General features: G+C 38.0%; 1 protein-coding gene across 7 annotated transcripts in view; it reads left to right on the top strand.

Annotated features, from left to right (window-relative positions):
- Positions 1-22251, top strand: part of FBXW11 (F-box and WD repeat domain containing 11) — a 120933-nt gene that overhangs the window by 5341 nt on the left and 93341 nt on the right. Inside the window, exon 2 of one of the 7 annotated variants that reach the window (XM_032851810.1) lies at positions 3714-3875. The exons of the other annotated variants lie outside the window; for them this stretch is intronic. The gene's annotated coding sequence lies outside the window, so the exon portion shown is untranslated. The remainder of the gene's footprint in view (positions 1-3713; positions 3876-22251) is intronic. 7 annotated transcript variants of the gene reach the window in all.

Below are 22251 nucleotides of genomic sequence, written 5' to 3'. Positions count from 1 at the left end.
CTTTCCTGAGGCTCTTGTCTTTTGAATCCTTCGAAATGCTGAGTCCTTGGGTGTGCAGTAGATACATTGACTTAATTAATGAGGTAATTTTTTTCATGCTGTGAAATGTTTTTAAGATTTCCTTTTGATAACTTTAAGACAAAAGTGTAGATGAATAGAGGAAAAAGAGTGGTAAAGCAGATGAGGAGGGTGCTGTTTGGTACACGGACATCCCTAGACATTTTAAAACCATTATTTACAGACTTACACACAGCAGAGTGATTTACACACATCCGGGAGAGTGGTTGATAGCAAAGTACTGAGGAAACCAAATTCCTTTTATATCTTTGGATGTGAACTTGCCAAGAGCCAGTAAGTTCTGAGGCTTCTGTGACCTTAGAAAAGCATGATTTAGCAGCAAGGGTATGGCCTTTAGAGGGAAGCATCCGAGTTTGTATCTTAGCCCTATCACCTGCGGGCTGTGTGACCTTAAGAAAGTTAACCTTTCTGTGCTATGCTTTTGTTATCGGTAAAAATAAGAAAATGTAGGTTTTGCTCCAAGTTGTTGGGAGGATTATGGGAGAGATGTATGTGAAAACACCTTGCAGACACTTATCTGGTAACCGCTTGCCATACTGACTTCCCCACAAGTACAGGGACTGGGTTTTGTGAAGCACAGTCAAGACAGATGGTGTTTTAATTTTTACACTTTAGTTGTTCGTGTATTTATTTGTGAAGCTTTGCAGAGGCCTGACATTGAGTCGCTTTTAGCTGTCTGTTTCATGAGGTGTCTTTAGGGGAAATGATGTAATCATACAGAATCAGTATTATCTTGGAAATTCGGGAAGTGGAAATGGTGTTACAATTACTAAGTATTGCCAGTTAGACATAATTAGATGGGTACTCTACTTACAGAGAGAATCCACCCAGTCCTGTTCAGTAGAAGGTAGAAGGGGGCTGGTGATTAGTTTGTATTACAATTAAGCATTGTGATTTATGTTTGATCGGTTTAATTTTGATGAGGAAATTAGGATTTTCCAGTTCTTATTCTTGTTTTAGCAAAGCTGATGATTTTGACCTTTAACAGAATAAGCAGTGGGTATTATATAAGATTTCCTCCCGGGTTGTATTGTTGTTCATTGAATTAGTTGACAAAGGGGGAAAAAACCTGTTGGTCAAGAATGTGCTTGTTAGCCTCAGTTAAGTTTCTGCTGATCACAATTGCCTAACAGGAAGTTTGTCTTTGTAGGCAAATGAGAGACAAACCAGGAAGACCTGACAGTCGAGTAGGGTATCTCTAACCTGGATCTTAATTTTGTTTTCACAAAATTTAAAGATTGCAGAGTTCTGCGATGTCAGCAGGAAACATTTTTAGGAAATTCCTTCTCACGGTTAGTCAACAAAGAAGACCTTCACAGGGTGGAAAACTGTGAAGTAGAAACAATGGGATATTAACACATAAAATGAAAAAAAAAAAAAGTCTTTGAGTGCAGAGAGGGGTAAATATAATAATTATAATGAATATAGGAAACGATTCTAATAGCTTGCTTCAGAGCCACAGAAAAAAAAATTAAGTTGGAGCTCTACTGTTGAGAAAAAGGAACTTAAGTCATTTTTAATTTTTATTTTTTTAAGAATTAAATTGAGAATGCTTAACTAGTTTCAGGAATTAATAATAATAAAATATATTTTGGTTCTGTGAAATGATCACTTGGAACTAATAATAAAATATATTTTGGTTCTGTGAAATGATCACTTGGGAGACTCAAAGAGGAAGGGGCAGAGGACAGGAAGAAGTCAGTCTTTACACTCCTGGTCTGGCTTCTGTTAAGCTTTGTAGCTCTAGCAGCATAAGGCCTGCCACCAATTAGGCATTCAGTAAATATTTGAAGGGAAGAGAAGAAAATTAACACAGTAATACAGGAAAAGGCTTGGTGATTCAGGAGGTTCAGAAATGAGTCCATTAGTCAGATTGTGGTTGTGTTTTGCCATAATTGCTCAGCATTTTGGTTATGGCAGTAAGTTACACTTTGAAACGTGGAGCACATTCTTTTAGGACTTAGCTACTAGCCCATAGCTCACTAGTTGCTTTTATCAAAACTGGGTTTTCAGTTTATTTTTGGGCTGCAGGGTGATACCGCTTAAAGGGAGAAGCTTGAGCACTCATTCTTTGCTTGAGATTTTACTTATGTTAACTCTTTTAAGTTGTGGGTATTTGGATACTTCCATATGATTGTTGTGGTGAGGCTATTTCAGTCACTCCCGTTGCTTTGCCTACAAATGTGATACATCGAAACATCTTTAGTTATTGCCTGTGGACTTTTTATTGACAGATCTTGGAATTTTAAAATTCCTGCACTTCAGCTGGGTTTGATATTCTTTGTCACAGATGCAGTCTTTGCTGCTAAACACAAAGCCCTACTTGGACAAGATTATAATGTGTTTTATCATTAATATTGTGAGCCTCTGTTAAGAAATACTTTTTTAAGTGCCGAGATATGGAGAGTTAGCCCTTTCAGGATGGTTTAACTGGTTCAGTTGTATTTTAGTTCGGCTAGGGTGAAATATTTACTCTTTGGTATACTTTACTTCTCCATTTTGACGTTAATTAACTCAGGACTTTTGAGGGTGAAGCTCGGTTTCTTCTAACCCAGGAGTCGTGGCCTTTCTGGTCCTTAGACATGGCAGGCCGCAGGGCTTGTTGGAAAGGGCATGGTCTCTACCACTCAGTAGATGTGGGATTTGGGGCAAGTTATTTCTTCTGATTTTTTTGAGAATTAAATATGAGTAATGAATGTAAAAGGCCTGGCCTATTAGTAGTCTTTAAATAAAGGTAGGTATTATAATTACTGTCGGAACATTTTGGCAAGGTGGCAATTGAGGAGGTAGGAAATTTATGTCCAAGTAAGTTAACAGTCTTTTGATTGCTTTTTGAAGTTTTTATCTTTGTTATCCTGTTGAGTGCTTTTTTTCTATCTCCCTTATATTTTGTTTATATATTTGCAGTCTAATGGAAGAGTTGGTATGGTAGTAAAAGAATGTTGATACAATGTGTGGACTGGGCTTCTGTATTTAAAGGTGTCATTTAGTAAATTGTGTTTTTTTATAATTTTCCTCAGTTTAGCCCAATGACCAGCCAGTTGTGGGGGATTGGCCTTTACTGAATCAGAAGTTCACTCTTAAAATATGCCATGTGTTCTAAAACATCCTGTATTTCATTTGAGGGTTGAAGATTTGGGTAATGTGTAGATTTGATATCTTAAAGGTAGCAAACCAAAAGATGTCTTGCTAGGTGCCTAAATGTCTTTATTGGGAGATATTTGAGCCCTCTCATATCGTTAATTTTGGGTGCCAAATTTTTTGTCATGGTGGTGGAGCTGTCTTAGAAAATGGAGAAGGAAGTTCTTTGTAGCCGAATGGTCCAAGACAATTTATGTGGGTAGTAGAGTAAGTGTTTAGCAGCTCTCATTTGGAATTACATATTTATCATGAGTAAAAATTAATACTAGGGATGTTTCCTTCTTTGCCATGTAGAATTTCTTATTCTTCTGTCAGCACAGATGTGAGGAATGCTGCTGAAGAACTTTTATCCCGAATAGCTGACTCAGGGGTTGTAACTTTTTTTCTGTGCCTCAGATCCACCACTCCATTGACCCTTCCTTCCATTTCTTGGTGGCTGTCCTTTGCCGCTGGTGCCATGGTGGGTGTATGGATTGCTTTCTGTCTTTCAACAGTTACCGAAGTGCATGTTTGGGATTTTATTGAAGAAAGCTGGATACAGTAAACGGAAAGAATCTTGGAAGCTGCTTGACTGCTGTCTTTTCTCAGACTAGTCTGAAAGGGAATACCCCCATTCATTCTGGATTGGTGGATCTGAAGTACAAAATATTGCCCAGGTAAGCAATTACCCTGTATTGTTTTGTTATGTGAAACTCAACTCACTGAAAGAAACTTAAAAAACAAATTTCTTCACTTTTTTCCATTGATAGAGAAAGGAAGAAATGTTAGATATTTAGATACAGTGTTCATGTTTGGGATGGATTATTGAAGGTGTCTGGAAGAATTTCTAGTAGACACTTTGTTTTAGTGTAAGAAGTGCAGTTATTTTTATTGTAGGCCCAGATGGTTTATAGTTATAGTCAGACAGGGGGTACAGTAAACAAGGGAAGTTCGTTTGGGGCATAGCTTGGAAAATATGGAAAACAGGTGATAATTTTAAGGTATTATCTCATGATTTATACCTAATACCAGGTCAAAATAGTTATTGTAGTTACCATATAAAGTAGTGGTGTTTTATTCTTGGGACTCTTGGAAGGTCTTTTTAGGAGGATTTATTAACTGTAGCAACTGTTTATTGAACATTTGGTAAGTGCCAGGCACTGTTAGAGGCTCTTCACATATATTTCTTACTCAGTTGGCACATGCTATAACCTTATATTTTATAGTTAGTGAAATGAAGCTCATAAGCATTAAGTAAGTGCAAGTTGCCCTGGGTCATACAGCTAGTAAATGGCAAAGCCACGCTTTAGGCTTGAGTCTTTATGTTTCCAAAGTTCTGGCTCTTTCCATGTGACTGCATTTGCTGAAGTTTGAACTTCATCTTCTGGATTTTCAAATTGCCCATCTGCAAGAGCAAGGTGTGGTTTTCCATAAAGGGTTTCCACTTGGAAAACACATGATAGATCATTGTTTGGCATGGTATTTTTATATCTTGTGGTCTTTCTGCTTGGTGAAGAAATTATAAGATCTTCAAGTGAACATAAAGGTAACTTAGGGAGTATAAGAGAGACAGTGCATTTAAATGTCAAAACGTGGTGTATACAGGGAAGTATCATATGCTCTAGTGAACTTGAACCTGTATCTTCTCAGTGCCTCCTTAGTTTTTATTGGTTATTTAAATAGCTCAGTAGCTTATTATGTGGACTTCTTTTGACCTGTGGTTTGGTAGCCTTACGAGTAACAAAGCTGCCTTACATTGGCAGGCAGCTCTCTTGAAAACATGACTTTTGGGGGGGGGTATGTATGTATGTATGTATTTATTTTTTAAAAAGAGTTTATTTATTTATTTATTTGTCAGAGAGAGAGAGAGAGCGTGCGCACAAGCAGACAGAGTGGCAGGAAAGAGGCAGAGAGAGAAGCAGGCTCCCTGCTGAGCGAGGAGCCGGATGTAGGACTCTATCCCAGGACGCTGGGATCATGACCTGAGCTGAAGGCAGTGGCTTAACCAGCTGAGCCACCCAGGCATCCCTTTTTGGTATTTAATATACTCTCCAGATTATCCATTTCCTTTAATCTTAAAAAAAAAGTCTTTTTATCATAAACTTACTCTGTGTTGAGCACAATTATAAGCACTTCATATGTATAAACTTTTTATATTCGTAGTAACTCAAGGTACCATTACGTATTTACTGATGAGGAAACTGAATGATAGAGTAATTAAATAACATGTCCAAGGTCTCCTGTCTAGGAAGAGACAAAGATAGGTATGAATCCAGGCAATCTGGCTTCAGAGAGTGTGTTTCTAATGTCTGTGCTGTATTGTTTCTAGTATCGAGTGTCATCCAGTGATAAGAAGAGGGGTGGAAATCCTGAGGGCTAAAACTGAAATCATTGTAAAGGAAAAGGAAACAATTGTTGTGTCGACTGTCTACTTCTGACCTTTGGTACAAAACAGTCTAGATCTCAGTTCCGTGTTAGTCATTCAAGACTATCAGGCTGTTTCCCAAGGGGATTCACAGTAGGGTTTGTTGGAGGCTATCTTCCAGAACATTACTGTCCAGTAGAACTTCTATGGTAATGAAAGTGTTCAATATCTCTGCTGTTCAGTATGGTAGCCGCTAGTCACATGGGGCTGTTTTGAAACGTGGCTCTGTAACTGAGGACCTGAATTTTAAGTTTTATTTAATTTAAATAGCCACATGTGCAGTTTTAGAATTTACCTTCATCCTGGGTCTGTTCATTGGTTTTAAACCCCAAGAAATCTGATTTGGTCAGCATGTTCAAAGCAACGCCTCATCCCAGGTATGGCCAGTATTAACCAGCTGTGCAAGATTGATTAGTAAAGCCACAATTCCAGTCTACTAGTTTATAATGGTATGTGCATGTTGGTATGATTAATAAAACCTTTTTGATAGGTAGATTTGGTTACTAGTCCTAATTAATATACCAGTTTAAGTTTTCAGTAAGAAACAGAGTTAGAGGGACCTGAAGACTCAAGCCAAATGCCTGAAATACTGTTCTTATGTGTATAGACTTGACCTCTCAGGTCAGATTGTATAGTTAGCATGGACTCAACCAGAAAAGTGAGATATTTGCTGGACTGGGACTGAGACAACCTCATTCAGCTTATAGTAGGGATGGGTGGTTTTTCCCTATGGCAGAATCTCTTCCTTCAACTTCTTTCCTTGCCCCCCGCCCCTTTTAAAGATTTATTTATTTGTCAGAGAGAGAGAGAGAGCACAGACAGGAGGAGCGACAGGCAGAGGGAGAAGCAGGCTCCTCACTGAGCAAGGAGCTGGATGCAGAACTCAATCCCAGGACCCAGAAGGGTCCTGAGCCGAAGGCAGATGCTTAACCGATTGGGCCACCCAGGCGTCCTTCTCTCTTTGCTTTTAACTTCCCCAAACCTTTTCAGATTAAGGCATTCATTTTTAGACAAGTTAGTACATTTCAGCTTGAATGCATTCTTGACTTCATAGGTCTAGGAAACCCTTCGTTTCCCTTCAGAAAACTGAAGGAAATAAATGCCTTTATCACTGCTGTGATTCATTTTGTATTCATTTTTGACTCTGAGAAGGCAGGCAGTCAGATTTTTTTTGCTTCCATGTTGTCTTATAGACCAAAACAGTTGTATTGGCTTATTTAATTTGGTCATGTAGTGTGGCGTGGAATAAGAACTTACTCATAAAAAATAAACTCGGTGGTACATTCTCTTTGGATTTTATCGTGTTATTGAATGAGCTTGTTTTTAGCTTGCTATATCATTACTTTGTGACTCACTCTTGTTCTTCTGTTCTGAAGGAAGAAAGAGTAACATAACCAAATTTCTATTTTAGGAAGTTAACTTTTCAGGTGTGTGCAAAGTGGATTAGAGAGACTGAAGGCAGGGAGACCAGTTAGTTCAAGTGAGCAATGAGGAAGGCAGACCAAAGCATTGATGTTGGGCATGATGAAGGTGGATTGGACTCAAAAGATGTAGGTGGTAGGATCTACAGAACTTGAGGATTGATTATTGGAGTAGGTGACGGATGGACTATAGTATGAATTTTAGATTTTTGCCTTGGGCACCAAGATGGATGTTTACTGTCTTTTCCAAGATGAGGAATATTAGCAGAAGGGCATACAGGGCGTGGGAGAGGTAGAGGGTAAAAGAATGAATTTAATTTATAATGAATTTGAGTTGTGTGTCGTGAATCCTCTTTGAGAAGTATCTAGTAGGAATATGAGCATCAGAGAAAGCAGGGGGAGAGAGAAAGATTTGGGAATTTTTATTTTGCTCCACTGGTAGCCCACTTTACTCAGTAGATTTAAAAGATTTCTCAGAGTGTAGATTGAGGAATCTGTGTATCAGTGTATGGGAATGCTTACATAAAGACATGGACTGTAAGTTCACATGACCTTATGAGATCATATGTGATAGTGATCAAGCAGTGTTACCACTCTCCTTTTCATCTGAACCTGATAGTCCATTACAGTATGTTCCCAGTCTGCAGATTAGCCCATTATGTTTGGGTTATGATTTGCTTTTTTTTTTTTTTTTTTAAACACTATAATGGTCTGTTTAATTAATGGAGGTAAGTTTTTGAAATGTGTTTCTTAAAACTCCACATTGTCACTATGTATCTTATGGACATTTAAGCAAATTAACTCCCTTACGTCTCATGACCAAAGCAAGGGGAAAATAACCTGAACAGTGAAGGCTGTGGATCAAGTGTGACATGAGAAATGAAAATTTGCTCTTTTCTCAGCCTGTCTCAATTCGTGACTGCTGCTCATCTAGCTGTGATTAGTGTGATTATGGTATTTTAAAGACATTTTTAATATCACAACATGAGGCCAAAGGACAAGCCAGCTATTTTGTATACTTGGCAGTTGAAGAAACAGTGAACTGTTCAAACGGAGTGAAAATGAGCTGTGTTGGAGTTACAGAGATGGGGTGTCAGTCTAGCGCGGCCGTATTGAAGGGATTTGTAAGGCAGATATTTACTGTCGCCTATTTTTACCTGACACGCGGACTTCTGGCCCTAATTCCCGGGGGGTCTGTAATGCCCGGTTTTGGTAATGAAAGCATGGAGATATGAGGAGTTCATTATAGCTACAGTAAATCAGTACTTAACAAAAAGGTTTTTAGGATACATTGTTTATGTGTATGCTACAAAATTCATAAAGTACAAAAGGGAGTAGACTTTTAAAAAAAAGTTGGCAGGTCTCCTGTTCCCTCTGACTCCAGCTCTTCAACCATATTTTTGTGTAGCTTTCATGTATAAGTGTGTGTGCTGTACATTTCATCTGCGCCTTGAATTTTTTTTAGTGTAAAACATGATATGGTTCTGTTTCATATCAGTTCCCAAAGAGCACCCGTATTTTTTGAAGAGATAATTTAAAAGATGCATGCTGATTTATTGTAGGTGCTATAATTTGTTAAACCAGTCTGGACTGATACATGTACAGGTTATGGCCAGTCTTTTGCTATTACATATAATGCTGTAAAGAATAACTTAGTGTATATGTCATTTTACATGTGGAGAAGTTTATCTTCAGGAAAGTTTCCTAGGAGTAAAGTTCATTAGATAGATGCTTTTAAAAAATCTGATGGACATTGCCACATTGCCCTCCAGTTGTACTGCTGCAATATTTACTCTCAGGACTTTGCTTGAGAATATTCTTTTTTCCCTAATACTCTCATGGTGTTATGTGGATTTCAAGCTGATATATTTTTTTTTTTTTTAGTTGTGCTTCTCCTCCTGCCCCATAACTTTTTATTATGAAAATTTTCATATATATACAAAAGAGTTGGGGGAAACCCAGTACAACAAACATTTGTATAGGCTTTCCACCTAGACTCAACAGTTCTTAAAGTTTTGCCATATTTGTATTATTTCTCTGCTCCATGCCTCCATTCCTCCTTTTCCCACTTGCCACTTTCCTCCCTTCTTCCTCTTTCTCTCTCATCTTCTGTCCTTCTCTCCTCAAATACATATCCTTTGTGGTTGTTAAGAAATTTGATAATAAGTAGCAAGGATGATACTTCACCCTTTAAATATTCCAGCACTTGTCTCCTAAGAATAAGTATAGGCTCTCTCTCTAAAACTACACACACACACACAAACACACACACACAGAACTATGTACATATAGGTATATATAGATATATAACCCCATATTATATGTAGTCATTTCTATTTCATATATAAAACCACAATACTATTTTTATGTCTGAAAAAAATGAAAATAATTCCATAATGTAATATCAAATATTCAGTTAGATTTTCCTAATTGTCCCAAGAATGTCTCTTCTGGCATGCTGTCACCCCCTCCCCCATTTTGTTTTAAAGGCCAGGATTCAAACAGAATACATCCATTGTGTCTGGTTATTATATCTCTTTAATTTCTTTTCATTTGGAACATTCCCTCTGCCCTTTCCCTCCTCTCCTGGCATCGATTGTTTTTACAGAGTCCAGCTCACTTGTCCTCCAGGATATGCAACTGTTCTTCATTTGTTTATTTCCTCATGGTGTCATTTAACTTGTCTCTCTAGCTACTGTACTTACTGTAAACTGGAAGTTAGGTGAGAGCCTTGATTGCAACCAGGTTAAACATTCTGACAAGAATGCTTCATCGTAGGTGAAGTGTACTTACTTTGCATTGAGTCATGTTGGGAGGCACTTGATGACAGGTTATCCCATTATGAGCTATGTTAAATTTGATTCCTTGGCTAAGGTGGCAATAGCCAGGTCTCTCATTTATAAAGGTACAATTTTATCCTCTGCTATTAGAAAGGAATTAATGGGACAGTATTTTGGAACCTTGTAAATATCCTATTCCATTACAACATTTCACCCAGTGGTTTTAGCATCCTTTTTTTTTTTTTTTTTAAAGGATTTTATTTATTTATTTGACAGAGAGAGAGAGAGAGCACAAGCAGGGGGAGCAGCAGAGGGAGAGGGAGAAGCAGGTTCCTCGTTGAGCAAGGAGCCCGATGTGGGACTCAGTCCCAAGACCCTGGGATCATGACCTGAGCTGAAAGCAGAGGCTTAACCATCTGTACCACCCAGGTGCCCCAAATGGTTTCAGCATCCTGATCCTGAAGTCATTTATTACAATAGGAGTTACAAAATTGTGGTTTTCTGTCATTCTGTCTACATTTATTAGCTAGCATTCACAGAGGCCATCCCTGTTTCTCCTCCTTTCTTTTGTGTACCATCATACTCTCTTGGAGTATTTATTTATTTATTTATTTATTTATTTAGTGTATTAACAATCAGTCTTTTTTGGTAAAGATTTATTTATTTGAGAGAGAAATTGGGGGGGGGTTGGGAAGAGAGAGAGGATTAGGAAGAAAATCTTCTGCTGAGCAGGGAGCCCGTGGTGGGATTCCATCCCACCACCCTGAGACCATGACCTGAACTGGAACTGAGAATTGAGAAGCTTAACTGACTGAGCCACCCAGGTGCTCCAGCAGTCTTTATTGTCTCTGATTTGGCTAATGAGAGCCCCTTCAAGGTAGCATCCTGCTTCCTTTTGGTATGATCCCATCAGTCTTTGTGTGTTTCTTGGCTTTTCACTTTCTCTGCATTTCAGGCATCAACCATTTCTCCAAGAAGCTCTGATTCCTTTTAGTGGGGAATGGTATTTAGAAGTTCAAAGCCTTGTTGTTGGGTTGTCATTGCTTTTAGAGCCTTTCAGTAGATAGAACTAAAGATTATACTTAAAAAGAACCATGAGATCTTATTAGTTCTGATTCAAATTTAGTATTACAGGGGTATTTTTCTAAACCTGTTTGTATTTAGATTTTCAAAATCTAAGGGACCATATTAGTGTATAACGGCTATCAAGTTGAGATACAAATTGTTATGTAAATAGCAGATAAATAACTCCATTCATTATTGAACATGTACTCAAGCAGGTACTGTTCGGTTGCTGGGCGTGCAGAACAGAATGAGATATGTACCTTGCTTCCAGAAGCTTACAGTCTTTTATATAAAGAACTGTAGTGCAGTGTGAAAGCTGGTAGGGATCATGATGTTTTACTCACCCTTTGAGGCCTGAGCAGAAGCTAGACATGAAAAATGGATGTATTGGGGAAGGGGAGGGCTCTCACGGCAAAGGTAAACAAGTGAACGATGACTGGCAGGCAGGCAGGCAGGCAGTGGTCTGTAGTGCCTGTAGGGTGGGACAGGTAAGTAGTTCTGTGAATAATATTGGAGTGTAAGTTGCGTGGTGGGATTGATGAAGATAAATTTGCAAAGATAAATTATAACCAAATTTGGACTTTACCCTTTAGGTCAGAAGTTATGAAATAGTAGCCTATGCATCGAGCTTCACAGATATATTTTATTTGGTCTGCATAGATTTAAAAAATTGAGATATGGGGTGCCTGGGCAGCTCAGTCAGTTAAGCATCTGCCTTGGCTGAGGTCATGATCTCTGGGTCCTGGTGTCAGGCCCTGCCAGGTCGAACTCCCTTCCTCTTCCTCTGACCCCCTCACCCCCCACCTGCATTCTCTCTCAAATAAATAAATAAAATCTAAAAAAATTTTTTGAGAAATATCTTATCAAAACACTAATTTCTGGTTTGTCTGAAAATTGGAGTTGAGGAGTGGCTGCCTTTTATTAGAGTCGGGGCTTGTGCTTTCCTGTAAATCTGTCTTTATCTGTCCGGCCCTTACAAGCTTCTGAACATGTGTGATCCTGCGGAATTAGAGTTGGGGTGTGAGGGTGGGAGATGTGATTTGAGAGGAGGAATGACTGAAAGCTTGAGAAAGATCTGTGCTTTAGATCTGGCAATTGGTTTGGAGGATATATTGGAGTAGTGAGACCAGTCTGTAGACTGTTGGAATATTACAGGGTAATACTAGGTAGTACAGATGGTGCAGAGAGGAGAAAATGAGACATTTTAAAATGTGGAGTATGTGTGTGTATATATATTGACAAGGATGTAAATCAAACTCTACTAAAACATGAAGTCATGCTTTTAAAAAGCTTTGCATTCACAAGTTGGTTTCTGGAAGTTAACCACATATTTTCATGATCTATTGATAAATTTTGGAAGACAGTAGTAATAGTTTCTTGCGTTGTCACTGTGTAAAGTTTAGTTTTGTAATATGCCAATAGCACCTTTTGTCAAAAAATCTAACTCTGGCTTTATTTCTGGAAGTTGTGTATGGAGTGAATATACTGTAATTTTTTTTCTTAATTATAGAGCTGAATTTCCAGGCAAAAATATTAGTTAAACTATATACTTATATTTAGAGAGTTGGCTGCTTCATTTAATTTCACCACAATCTCTGCAGGAAGTTAATCCAAAGGGTAATGAGTTGACATGGGACTGTCTGGTACATTTTAAATCACACCTATATTAAAACCATTTATGTTGTTAATAAGTATTTTGAACATCTTCCCTGTCTGATTGGGGCATGACTTTATCCAGTTCCATTGCCAATGCTATTACTCTAGATACTTAGTAGCACTGCTGGCTTAGGCAGTCTGAGGGAAATAGACGTGGAGAGCACTTAAGTGACAAGACTGGGAGTGAGAGTGACTCACACTGACCAGCCATATATGGATTCTGTGTAATAAGCTTTGGCTTCAAAGGATGAGCAAAGATTGGTTTAAAGGGTATTCGTACATGTTTGTTTCTATAACTTACGTGTAGTGTTGAACACAAATCTTAAGTGCACAGCTGAATGAATTTTTACATGTGGAAACAGAACACTGCATAACCACTACCCCAAATCAACATACGGAACACTTCAGGGCACCTTGAGGGCTTCCTCATATGTATGCCTCACCAAGTCAGTAATCCTCCTAAAGGTTTATTCTAGTCTTTTTCACTGTAGGTTAGTCATGGCTGTTTTTGGATTTTATATAAATGGAATCATACAGCTTATACTCTTTTTTTTTTTCCCCCTCTGCTTGCTGTTATATCTATGACATTCATTTTGTTGTAACAGGTTTTTTCCCTGTGCATTATTCAATTGTATATATAGTCCATAGTTTGTTTATTTTGCTGTTGATTTATTAGTTGGATCGTTTCTAGTCTTTGGCTGATATATCACACTTCTAAGGTGGACATAGGCAGTTGATTCTATCAGTTATAAAAAACCAGGAGTGGAATTACTGGGTCATAGGATAGGCATATGTTCAGCTTTAGTAGTTACTGCTAAACTATTTTCTAAGTGCTTGGACTGATTTATACTCCTACCTCTAATGTGGGGAGTTCCAGTCATCACTTTGTTTTGCTAGTCCTTTTAATTTTAACCATTCCAATGAATGTGTAATGGTGTCTATGACTATTAACTATTGAGATATAATTTACTTGCAGTAAAATGTGCTCATTTTACGTGTACTGCTTGAGATTTGGGAGCTATATACACTTATATAACCACTACATGATCAATATGTAGAACATTTCTATCATCCATTGTAACTGCCCCCCCCACCCCGTAAAATTCTCTCACTTCCCTTTGCAGTTCCCCCACCCCTATACCTGGCCTCTGGTAACCTGCTTTCTATAACTATAAATTAGTTGTGTGTGTTGTAGAATTTCATATAGGTGAAATTGTATGGCATGCATATACTGCAGGCACTCTGTGTTTAGCTTATTTTACCCAATGTAATGTTTTTGAGATTCATTCTTGTTGAATCACTTTTTAATTCTTTTCCATTGCTTAGCACAATTACATTACACAGGTATACAATGTTTTGTTTATTCATTGTCCTGCTGAAGAAATTTGGGTTGTTTCTAGTGTTTGACTATTATGAATAAATTTTATGTGAACATTTGTGTTCAAATTTTTATTTGGATATTTCTTTTCTCTTGGGTATACCTAGGAATGGAATTGCTGGCAGAAAGTTTAGTTCTTCCAAGTAACTGCCAGATCTTTTCCCAAAGTGGTTGCACATTCTTATGACTCTCCCCACAATATATGCGAGTTCCAGTTTCTTTTATAGCCTCATCAGTACTTGGCATTGTCAGACGGTTTTAGCCATTCTTATATGTGTGAAGTGGTGTCTCATTGTGATTTTAATTCACATTTTCTTGATGACTAATGAGCATTTTTTTCATGTGCCCATTTTCCTTTCAGATACTGTCTTTTTTTTTTTTTTTTAAGATTTTATTTATTTATTTGACAGAGAGAGATCACAAGTAGATGGAGAGGCAGGCAGAGAGAGAGAGAGAGAGAGGGAAACAGGCTCCCTGCTGAGCAGAGAGCCCGATGTGGGACTCGATCCCAGGACCCTGAGATCATGACCTGAGCCGAAGGCAGCGGCTTAACCCACTGAGCCACCCAGGCGCCCTCAGATACTGTCTTTAGAGAAGTATCCATTCAAATCTTTTGACCCTTTTAAAAAATTGAGTTATCTTTTCCTTTTGATTTGTGGGAATTCTTTACAGTTGTCAGGAAACAACTTCTTTGTCAGATATACATTGCAGACATATGTTCTATGGCTTGCTTTTCAGTGTCTTACTGTTGTCTTTTGATGGACAGAAGGTCTTAATGTTTACAAAATTGAATTACAGGTTTTTCTTTCATTTTTTATTGTTTTTTTGTGTCCCATTTAAGAAAATTTTGCCTACTCTAAGGTCTTAAAGTACCATCACAACTTTATGGCTTTACCATCTTAAAACAATTTTTTTTTATGGTTGAGCAAGGGATCAAGATTCATTTTTTCCCCCATATAGTTACCCAGTTAGCTCAGTGCTTTTGTTTACAGATATATTAAAACACTATCGAAAAATTGTTGAAGAACATATGAACATAATAAGCTTATGTTTTGTTTTTACAGAATTAACCATGTTTATTATAGAAAAATTCAAAATAAAAATAATGTAAAATAAGAAAAAGAGTCAGAACTTCCCTTGATGACTTACTATTTGGTGTATTTCCCTTCCTTCATTTTTATGTATGTTTCATATGTATTTTTCACACATAAAATTGTTTTTTAAATTGCCTTTATTTATTTTAATTAATTAATTTATTTATTTTTGAGAGAGAGAGAGAGAGAGAGTGAGCGAGCATGTCTGGGTGCGACTTGGGGTTGGGGGAAGAGGGAGAGTGAGATTCTTTTTTTTTAAAGATTTCATTTATTTATTTGACAGACAGAGGTCACAAGTAGGCAGAGAGGCAGGCAGAGAGAGAGAGGAGGAAGCAGGCTCCCTGCCGAGCAGAGAGCCCAACCTGGGGCCGATCCCAGGACCCCGGGATCATGACCTGAGCTGAAGACAGAGGCTTTAACCCACTGAGCCACCCAGGAGTCATGTCATATTCAGCTCATAGCATATTCCCAGCATCTAGTACAGTGTGTGCCCTACAGCTGCCCAGTTGAATAAGGAATAAATTGAGAGGGTAAATGAGAATTACTATCTTGTGCCAGAAGTTTATATTTACTTTTAAAATGAATACGTTTGTTCCTTAAATGCCTGGTGTTTTCAGTTTCAGTATCATCCCTTAATTTTAAATGACTTGATCCTGAAGTTTAAACTGTTGCCATTAGAAACTCCTCTCAGGAGGTCCAGAAGCATCCCTTCTTTCCCTTTCTGCCTCTTTGCCAGATTTTTAAGCCTGTCATTGACTACTACTACTACTACTACTACTACTACTACTACTACTTCTACTACTACTACTCCTCCTTCTTCTTCTCCTTCTTCTTCTTCTTCTTCTTCTTCTTCTTCTTCTTCTTCTTCTTCTTCTTCTTCTTCTTCTTCTAAGATTTTATTTACTTATTTGACAGAGAGACAGCAAGAGAGGGAACATAAGCAGGGGGAGTGGGAGAGGGAGAAGCAGGATTCTTGTAGAGCATGGAACCTGATGTGGGGCTTGATCCCAGGACCCTGGGATCATGACCTGATCAGAAGGCAGATGCTTAACACTGAGCCACCCAGGTGCCCCATAAACCTGTCGTTGACTTCTAATCTGTCCAGTTTATTTTGCTAATACTTGAGCTGTCATTTTGAAGGAGTTGTCAGCTGCTCTGACTACTAACTCTTTTTTCTTTCTTTTCCTTCCTCCCGTTTTCCATGTGTGTGTATGTGTGTGTGTATGTATATGTCAGTGACTAATAGGAACGCTGTTCCTGGGAGTTGCTTCCTTAGGTCAAGTAAATTTGGTAAATTTCTCATATAATCTCCTCTTGGAAATTGACTTGATAATTGTCATTTTAATAATTTGTTTCTCAGTATTTCCCAAACTTACCGACCCCAGAATGCTTCTCCTCCTTTATTTTGGTTCAAAACCCATGCAGTCCAAGAGCTATTCTTGACTATTTTTGTGCATTTCATCCCGACTTCTTGTATTCACCAAGAGTTCTCTATCTTCCTGCCAAAGTAATGAGGGAGGGACTAACACTTGTTAAATGCTAGATTTACATCCACTATTCCTTTTAACCTTCTATAACTTTGAATGAAAGATAGGCTTATTTTCCACATTTTAGCATGTGAGGAAATGGAAACTGGAGAAGGGATTTTTTTTTTTCCTCAAGGTTACATAGTGATTTTATCTCTATTTATCATCTGTCTGTTTCTTCAAAGCCTTGTGTTCTTTCTCCTTCCCACCTGGGGAAGGAAAAGAAAAACTCTTCTGATGGTTTTAGAAGCTGTACCTCCAGCTATCACCTTAGTTCGGGGAATGTTCAGTGGTGGCTTGCACTCTCAAGAGCCAGAGGCCCAGGAGCAGCAGGGTCTCTAGGCTCTAATAGGTGGGCCGCAGCATATTCTCAGTACCTGGGGAGATGGAGAAGAGAAGGCCAAGAAAGGCCTTGACTACCCCTGCCTGGACTGCCTTTATAAGACCTCATGCTTTCTTCCCTCCTTCATTCCAGGCTTGCCTCATTCTCTTCAGTTCCAGTCTTTTCTACTGGTATGTGACTTTGTTGGAATTTTAGGTTAGCTTTTACTAATAACATAGTAGCTAATATTTATTGGGTGTCTGCTTTAAAGTAGCCAGCCGTTCCTCCCTAGCCCTCTGAATAGCTGCCTTACTTAAGGTCAGGTAGTGTTGGATCTGGGGTCTTAACCTCAGCCCAGTAAATGCTTTCTTAGGGAAAACATACCCTAAGCAATTAAAATCTACAAAGTCATGGGTTTGATGTGCTAGTTATATATTTTTTATAATATATTTAAATTAAGCATATAGCTCTTAAACATGAAAACATGTTTATGTACCACCAAAAGTCACCTTGAATATTAAACCTTGGGAAATGTTCCTATATTCTACTTTTTGTCTTATCCATTTATCCATGAATAGTTCAGTATGTATCTGTAATAGATGAGGGCATAAGAACAAAACAAAAGATTATTATTATTAGAGATTTTGTTTATTTATTTGATAGAGAGAGACCACAAGAGAGGGAACACAAACAGGGGGAGTGGGAGAGGGAGAAGCAGGCTTCCCATTGAGCAGGAGCCTGATGCGATGTGGTGTCAGGCCTTGATCCCAGAACTCTGGGATCGTGACCTAAGCTGAAGACAGACACTTGACGACTGAGCCATCCAGGTGCCTGGGAACTAAGCAAAAGATTACTAAATGCACATGCACAGGGGTACCTGGGTGGCTTAGTTGTTAGGCGTCTACCTTTGGCTCAGGTTATGATCCTGTGGTCCTGGGATTGAGCCCCGCATCAGGCTCCCTGTTCCGCCATGGTGCTTTCTTACTTTTGTGATGTTCTCTATCCTTTCCAAGTAGCTGATTCTTAGAGAAACATAGGACTGTACTTATGCATGTACATTTTTCCGAGTTAAAACTGCATAATTTATTGATGGTAGATGGTGAACCCAGTAAGCTGATGCAGGAATGCCTGCATGTAGTTGTCAGTTTTGTTGAGGACAGTGATGACACATTTTATGGTATTGACAATCAGTATTAGAGTATTATTCCTATAGTTTATTTTCAACTTTCTCCTTTTTCTCAATTCAGATATGTAGTGACTTTTGCTAGTTAGTATATACTTAAACCTTACTTTGTCCCCACCCTCCATTTGAATGATTACATTGTAATGACACCTTTAATGTAGGAAGATAAAAACAAAATAAGTGGGAAAATGAAAATAAAAGAAAAAAATGTAGGAAAAGAAGATGAATGAAGAAATAAAGTTATGTAAAAATGCACAGAATAAGGTTAGTTGTTAACAGGAGGGGCACAGATTAATCTCTGCTTATAACAGTGTTCTTTGTAGCTGTTTACAGGAATTCTGCATTTTTAGATGATAACTATATTTCTTTTCCTAAGATTTTTTAATTTATTTGGTGTTTGTATTTGGTAATGTCATTCTCATTACTTATTTGGAATGAAGTGCCTATAAAAATGTGGGTCAGGTTTCTCAGTGTTGGGTTTCAGAGCTCTTTGGAAAATAAGGACTCTCTTTTCTGTTGTGCCTTCTTTGTATAGTCTTCTTAGAGTTTTGATTAGTTCATCCTGTTATGTAGGTTTTCCTTTCCCTAGTATCTGTGGTATAGCATGAATGAGATATTCTTGGAACATTTAGTTTTGAGTATATTTGTTTATTTGTTTTAGAATAAAGTGATTTCTTAGGAAAGAAAGTAAGTATATAAGAATGTTTCTCCAGCAGAATATTGTGTCTTTGGCCATATCAAATACCTTTTTTGAGATTTGCCTCTTGTATTTGAACTAAATATTTAAGGTTTGTTATGATTTTTTCGGTTAAAGTGGCAGAAAAGCCAACTTAAAGCTGTCATAAGCCAGAACAAGGAATATGTAATTTGAAAAATCTAGAGGTAGGTGTGGATTCAGGTTTCTTTCTCAGACTCAAAAGTGATACCTCTGGGTAACCAACTCCATACTCTCCCTGTGGTAGCATGAAGGCATCAGTAGCTCTGACTTTCATCCTGTCATGTTCAAGCTCAGTGGGAAAGAATCTCTTTCCTTTAGGCTTCCATAGAAGCCCTGGGATTCGATTTAGAACATGTGCCCACCACTCCTGAATCAATCACTGTGATTAGGCAATGTGGCCAAAAAACAGATGTCCACCATCAACCCCTTAAAATTATAACATATTCTTCTCTGGCCCCGAATCAAGTTTTTGCTCTGCATGTAGACTTTCTGGACTTTCCATGTTAATTATTTGATAACTTAACAAATATTTATTGAGTTCCTGCTGTGTACAGGCACTGTAAGGACTTAAAAACATTACATTATAAATTGGTAAACTCCCTTACCAATTGCTTGTAAATTACACTATTTTTAATAAATTATTATTTGGAAATGTATAATTTTTACTTTCATTTTCTTATTTGAAGATTTTGTTTTATTATTATTGATTTATTATTTATTTATTTTAAACAGATTTTTTTTTTTTTAAGATTCTATTTATTTATTTGACAGAGATCACAAGCAGGCAGAGAGGCAGGCAGAGAGAAAGGGAAGCAGCCTCCCCGCCGAGCAGAGAGCCTGATGCGGGGCTCGATCCCTGGACCCTGGGACCATGACCCAAGCCGAAGGCAGAGGCTTTAACCCACTGAGCCACCCAGGTGCCCCTGTTTTTTTTTTTTTTTTTTAAGAGCTTGAGCGCACAAGCTGGGGAGCGGGAGGAGAGGGGCAGAAGGAGAAGGAGAGAAAGATTCTTACGCAGGCTGCACACTCAGTGCAGAGCCTGACGTGGGGCTTAGTCTCACAATTCTGAGATCATGACCTGAACTGAAGTCAGAAGTTAGAGGCTTAACTAATTGAGCCACTGAGGCACCCCCTGAAAATTTTATTTTTAAGTAATCTCTACATCCAACATGGATCTCAAACTTACAACATTGAGATCAAGAGTTGCATGCTCTACCAACTGAACCAGCCAGGCGCCCCGGGAAATAAAATACAGTTTTTAAAAGAAGACTTACTACTTTATGATTTTCCTGTGGTTTATAGACCAGTTTATGAATTTATTTTCAAAGTAATAGTATTATCGCCCTTTCAGCCTTTTTTCTTTTCATTCACATCCCAGTCTTGGTAGCTGTTTCTTTTGTTTCTTTGTAGAATTTTAACTCATCAGTGAAAAGAAATGTGGCTTAAAAAAATAGAGAAATGTGGCTCGTGGATTATTTTTCCTCTTAAACACAGTAGGAAATGTCCCTGTGAGATTTGTCTTCTGATCCTCCTCTCAATTCTGTATTCTCTCAGAGTTAATGAAAAATTTTATTATGATGGTGACATCTGTGTTCTCTGCTTTGTAGAACATCTTGGCCGAGGGCTTATAGCTGAGTCATTCATAAAGTTATTAAAACAGTGAAGTTGAACGATGTTTTTAACAAGTCCAGTATCTCTTAAATTTATATTTGGGCCTTCCATCTTAAACTTCATTACTTCCTTTGTGTGAGGACTTCCAGAGTGCTACAGTCTACCCATGTCCATATGTACTCCTGCAAAAAGAGTCTGAAACTTGCAGGGTGACCTTACTGTAGCATGTGTTTAGCAGTAATTATCTGCTGTCGAGACTAGGTGCTTTCAAGGGGATGCACACCAAAAGCGCGATGTGAGAGATTTAGAGGACCTGGGCTAGAAAAGCATTTTAAGAAGATGGACGGAATGCTCTGTAGAGTTCCTTTCAGCTCCAGAATATAATGAAATCTCTGGCTTCAAGCAGCGAGAACTCTCTTTACCCAGTTGCCTGCAGGAGACAGACAGTGTGAAGGGAATCAAAGACATCCTTGCTGTGCAGCAAGCAGCAGGAATCCCTTACTAAGGCAGCCTTAGCCCCTGGCTGAAAGACAGATTCATTTGTTCGCAGAGCCCAGTGGATTGTGAGGCACACAACTTCACTCTTATTTGAAACCAAGGTCAGCCAAGGATGGGAGGACAATGGGCTATATGAGAAAGTAGAGCAAGTGTAAAGTTTGCTATAAATTTAATTAAGGGATGATAAAATATACCCTTTTATACGTTGGCTTTGACAGCTCACTTTTCATGCTATTCCCAGTTGGAGAAGCAAAATTTTGATTACCATTGTTTTCTAAATAAGTCAACATACAGTTGAATGTGTTCGTGTACGTATAAAATTTTAAAGATTGAGACTGCCAACTTAGGATGTGTGCTTCTTTGGGATGGGGCTTGTATATATATTTGAGAAATGAGCAGTGTTTAGAAAATATTAGAGGGCTCGTTCAAATGCTGTTAAGGTTTAGCTTCAAAAGGTTTCTTTGTAGGATCAACTTTCATTCTATAGGTGCTTGTTCAGACCTAATAATGAAAGAGGAAGCATGATGGAAGCTTTGAAAGTCTTTGAAAGATTTTTATTTATGGTGTTATGGTGTTTTTAAAATATCCTTAGGGTTTAAGTTTTAATACTCTTAAAAGCAGGGAAACTGCATTTCTTTAAATATTTTATACTTTTTAGGAATTTAGCTGTGTTCTTTAGCGGACTGGGAAATAGTATAGCTTTATTTCCAGAAACAATTTTAATATCACAGTACTTGGTTTTGAGAATTCTTCATTGTCTATTGAAGCATTTAGTGTACTGACATGTTCAGTAAGCCTTTTTGAGTGGCTACTTAGTTTAAAATGAAAAGTTAAAAGAAGATTATGATGTGGTCTGACTGTAATTGAGTCAGTCAGACCCATTGTGAGTAGATACAAGTCAAGTCATCTTCCTGAAAGTGATATCTCCTCCTAGAAAAAATGAGAATATCTGTTATATCAGAGAAAAAATTTTTTCACTTTTATTTTCACTTTCATGTTCTTTTAAGATCATAGCAAATTTTGCACTCTCTCACATGAAAGTAGGGCAAGAATTTTAATTTAATAGAGCTTAGGTCAATCAGATCCTGTGCAATGAGAATTCATTGGAGATCCTGTGCAGACATGTTCAGAAGTTCTCTGATTAAAGTTTTTTTTTTTTTTTTTTCCAATTAAAGTATCTTGACTCAAGAGAATTGGTAGAAGGACTAGGAAGGGGTGGAGCCAGGGCTTGTATTTGGAATCGCAAGAAACTGGAAGTTGGGTTAATTTAGAATGGAGCCTGTTCTCTGGTATAGATAATGAGATCAGATGTCCCTCAAGTCTCAAATGATGTCTAAAACACAAGGTGAATTTTTAGTTCTCTCTCCTGGAAGTCC

This window comes from Lontra canadensis, unplaced genomic scaffold, assembly GCF_010015895.1.
Source record: "Lontra canadensis isolate GAN:19392208 unplaced genomic scaffold, GSC_riverotter_1.0 scaffold5, whole genome shotgun sequence".
Classification (NCBI taxonomy): Eukaryota; Metazoa; Chordata; class Mammalia; order Carnivora; family Mustelidae; genus Lontra; species Lontra canadensis.
Note: the sequence above shows the minus strand (reverse complement) of the source record. Positions and strands in the feature narration are given on the sequence as shown.